General features: G+C 35.8%; 1 protein-coding gene across 1 annotated transcript in view; it reads right to left on the reverse strand.

Moving 5' to 3' along the window:
* The window catches only part of LOC122248774 (required for excision 1-B domain-containing protein), a 164,596-nt gene that overhangs the window by 10,472 nt on the left and 149,124 nt on the right, over window positions 1–5,000 (reverse strand). The window contains exon 3 of the mRNA XM_043009068.2: window positions 2,777–2,830. The gene's annotated coding sequence lies outside the window, so the exon portion shown is untranslated. The remainder of the gene's footprint in view (window positions 1–2,776; window positions 2,831–5,000) is intronic.

The raw sequence follows: 5,000 nt of genomic DNA on the forward strand, positions 1-5,000 counted from the left end.
GATACCATTATCATCGTGATGATGATGGTATCATCATCACCATCATCACCATCCTTATCATCACAATCATCACCACTACCATTACAACAATCCACTGTCTCTTTAGGCAAGATCCCAACTGTCCATGGAAGTTGAAAGTTTCCTAATATAATCGACTAATGTTGCAAGGTGATGAAACGAACCGGGAAAAAGAGAGAAAAAAGTAGGAACAAAACGTGTCAACAAAAGCCTAAAAGAGGAGAGAAAAAAAGCGTCCCTCGTTCAGATCCCATTGAACTCCCATTAACGAGATGAGAGACAAACAACGGCACCAATCTGTCCTTATGACACAAATGAGCCGACAACGAGAAAAAAAAATGATGTAAAATTTTGACGAGCGTTAAACTTTTTCTTCCTGACTTGCTTTTACGAGGAAATTGAAACTCGGATCTCATAGCATTCAAACACGCTCGCATAGAAATCGGAGGAGATTGGATGGAGTGCAGACAAACAAAGGATTTGGCGAAAAATGTGATTGAGAAAGAAGGCGGGAGAGAGAGAGAGAGAGAGAGAGAGAGAGAGAGAGAGAGAGAGAGAGAGAGAGAGAGAGAGAGAGAGAGAGAGAGAGAGAGAGAGAGAGAGAGAGAGAGAGAAGAGGAGAGGGAGGGAGAGAGAGAGAGAGAGAGAGAGAGAGAGAGAGAGAGAGAGAGCAAACAAATAGGCAAACGTGATTCGTAGGTAGAGGAAGTGATTGGGCTATACTTATCTAAATACGTACATATGTACACACACACAATAAACACACACCTACTCAAACACACACACAATAGCACACACACACACATACACACACACACACACACACACACGCAGATACACACACACACACACACACACGCGCACATATGTATATATATATATATATATATATATATATATATATATATATATATATATATATATATGTGTGTGTGTGTGCGTGTGTGTGTGTGTGTGTGTGTGTGTTTTGATAGCTAATCTATGATAAAGAGAAAAGGTGCTGCAACCATTCATTGCAATATAGAAACATTGCTGCTGTAAATAAAGCGGAAGGCCAAGCCACTGCATGTTCCGCTTGCGGGAAACGGAGGCTGCATCCCGCAGGTCGAGTCCTATGGTAATTGAGCTTACCGAATGAGGATTCTTTGCATTCTAAATTACGATATGTAAGACTATGTTGGTTTTCTTAAATTTAGATATTTTTACCACATGTAGCATGTTGAAGAGTTATATCTCACATCAAGCTCTGTTCAACTACAAAAGAAATGCTTTACGAGCGACACAAGAGATAAAAATCAAGGTATTTTTAGAAACTACAGGATCCTCAAAGTCTATCGTCGATCTTATTGTCGATGGCCTCGTTGCCAAGACACGGCAAACGCTTTGCAGAATGAAACGCAAGATGCCTCAATCGCTTCACGTCACAGGTTCTCTTAAAAATCCCATCCGGAAAACCAAGAGCCAAACCGACGCCACTAATGTCGCCGGTTGGGAATTGGACAAAAGTTTATCACGCGGGAGTTTTTAAAAGACTGGATCCCACATCAGGGATTTAAAGGATTGGTTTTCACATCAGGTCCTGCTGGTAAGAGACGGATGGGAGATTATAAAAGGAAGAAAGTATAGTTTTCAGCTATAATTATGGTGCATGAGATGTTTTCTAGAGATTTAAGTATTAAATTATGTTCGAAAAGTGCTGGAAAGCAGGAGGTATATGATATATATTAACCAGCGTTTATCTATGATAGGCATGAAGGTAATACACAAGAGTAACGATGAGAAAAGAACGAATGATGAACTTATGATAAACAATAACATAATTATTGTTCCATTTTCTTTGCCATTCAACTATGCTGCTATGCACAAGAAATCGTTTGGAGGAAGCAAACCTCTATCTACCTCTCTATGTGTGTATATCTTATAAGAGAGAGAAAGAGAGATGAAAAAAACAGGAACAGTTCATATACAAAAGTTTCCTACAACATTTTAAATAAAATTATTTTTCTACTATTTTCAGTCATATTTTCTATGGCGGTTTGCACTGGTAAAAATCTGGATCATCACCGAAATCTAATTAATTGCTCCCTGGTCTATGGGCAACTCACTCATTGATTTTTATTACAATTTATCAACAGTTTTTTTCTCGTAATTCTACTGACAAACAGAAGAAAAAAAAAATGATCAAGATAACAAGAGGTCAAAAGATTTAATGAAGAAAGTAGACCTAACTTAACATGAGTCACAAAAATATTCACTGTTATGCAATAACACTTTATACCAAGATATAGTGTTACGTTGATTATATAGAGGAACAGGGTCTCTTTCACAAAACGCAAATGTAATAGCAGTATATGTCGAAATGACGTGGCATGAAATAGAAAGCAGAAGTGGGAACAAAGAGAATAACAGGGTTATAACAGCTGATAGTCGGAGATCCAACGTCAAGTAATCAAGAGAAACTGTACCAACGAACAACGAAGGAAAATATCTAATGTTTCACTGGCCAGCACTCAAGCAGGACACTGCTTCGTGTGTGCTTTTCTCTACCCATAAAGGGAGCCATCAGCCTTTCACATTCATTTATGTATGAACTATTTTTTACAGGAATATTATAGTGAAAATTCTTAGAAATCTGTTGAGGATTTGACTGCCACGTCTAGACTAATACAATAAAAAGGCGATAACTTTGTTTTTGTGTAATTTCCATATCACTGCATGGAAATAAGTATAAAGAACATAATTATGCATGAAAACATACCAAAAGTTCATAGTAAATCGGCCTAGAAGTTGAGAGGGCTGCTATCACTGACTCCTGAAAATAGAAGAAAAACAGTATGAGGATAATTATCACACTATATACACCTCCGTTTTGCGTTGACAACGGAAATATAAAATTAATCAAATCATATCACAAGTTGCATTCATATATAATGATATAATTGTCTCATTGTGTTGTCGTTAAATACAAGCACGAAACCATCACTATCTACATGATTTGTCTTAAAATAATTCATGTTTAGCGGCCAGTCATCTAATCCACAATTTACAATCGGGTCACAAAACGCTCACGAAAAAGGTCAAGGTCACAATAACGGCCAAATAAATAAAAATGGGTTAAGATGTTGAAGAGAAACATATACTGATCAATAATGTATTCTTTTGTTAGTTCTTTGTCATCCATTTTAATATAAAGGAAGTTATCTTTTTGTTAAACAGAAGATCAGATTTCAGTCTGGCAGCTTAGAGTTCCAATGAACTTAACTGTAACAATATATCATTTTCTTGTTGTATTCCTTCATGTATTTTTCTAGCAAAGAAAGTTTTTCCATTTGTTACTCTGGAACGGAGGTTTTCAACCTGCGTGTCGGAGGACTTTGGGGAAAGGCAGAGACGAAGCGAGAGGAAAAAAATCGAAGTGTTGTAAAATTTTGATAAAAAGCCGATAAGAACGAACGAATTGAATATTAATATTGTTTCCTATAAAGTTTTTATACTTATGTTCTGCCATAAATTTTGCATGATGTAACACTGAGTGTTTTCATCATGTTGCCAATCATTTGTTATTAGTTTATTAGTTACTAAACTTTTAAACACAACTTGAACACATGTTTTACATAAACTATCCGTAAAAATGCCGGTGTTCCTTAAAAAATCAACGCCTTTATTTTTTAATATGTAGCTTTACCAGCTATATTGATGTTGAATAACGTAACCTTTCCCTGTGGTCTTAGTTTATCTAATCCTTTAGTATAGAATCAGATTCTGAGTTTGGCAACTAATCTTTAGCATCTAACCCTGTCTTCGGCAAGTTGGATAAGCTGCCATCCATTAGAGCAGCCGCCCACTGCCACAAACCCATCCATTAAAGTTTTTCTCTCTTCTGTCACGCCTTCCATTGATTATGCCCTCAAGAGTTTATCTTTAGATAAGCTATTTTCACGAATGATATGACCTCTCAATCGTAATTGTCGTTGAATCATAAATGTGACCATTTCTTTGAACCATTTCTAACATATTTCATTACCATTTCTGTCCAGGACAGCTTCAGCCTCCGTTTGTAACTACATAGCCTCTATACTGATGGTATATTTATTCAAAGTCCAGGTCTCACAGTCATATAAAAAAATGACCAAATAAAACATGTTAAATATCCCTTTTTCATATTCAGTGAGAGTTGCTTATTAGTAAGATTTTTTTTTTCATTAAATTTTCTTTTAACAATTTCTAACCTTCTCTTAAATTAATCGACGCATCTGCAATCACTCTTTAAAACAGATATTCAAATCTATAAATCTGTTCAACCATCTATTGATATAAAACAAGTTGGAATACTTTCTTAATTGATTTTCTTGTTAAAGCATAAACCGTTTTGTTCATTTTCATTTTCAAACAGTTCAGCAGGCTTTGCAATTCTTCTTCTTTCGTTCTTTCAATATTTTTCTTATTTTTCAGCATATGTAGAGAAGGAATCAGGGGATGAGACTCATCCTTGTCTCACGCCTCTCTTGATTTTTGTCCATGGACTAAGTGTTCCGTCTACTGACACTGCTGCTATTTGTTCACGATATAGTGTTATCTAATATCCTTTTCATCAATCCCAAGGGTTTCAAGGTCTTTCATATTTACTCTATCAAATAAATACAGTGAATACTCTATCAATTTATGTAGTAAACATTTTTTTTGCACCTGAATAGCTCTTTCTGAAACCATTCGCATTATAATTATGGCATCTCTCATGCCGTTTTAGAATTAAATTGTTCCCAACCAATATCCTCCTGAATTTTAGTCCTATATTCTTGTCATTAAATCTCTATTTCTTTCGTAATATGGCTCCTAAGACATTACATTTTAGCAAGCTTAATGCGTAGTTAAAAATTGCCTAGCTTTTCTACTCTTAAATATTATTTGCTTGTTCTTTTCATTTGCGTGTTCGGGTAAATGATCTTGTCCATTCGACGCATCTACCATAGGCCTGTAGCGCA

The sequence above is a fragment of the Penaeus japonicus genome, unplaced genomic scaffold (assembly GCF_977035675.1).
Source record: "Penaeus japonicus unplaced genomic scaffold, GWHDUDI00000001_assembly GWHDUDI00000003, whole genome shotgun sequence".
Lineage (NCBI taxonomy): Eukaryota > Metazoa > Arthropoda > Malacostraca > Decapoda > Penaeidae > Penaeus > Penaeus japonicus.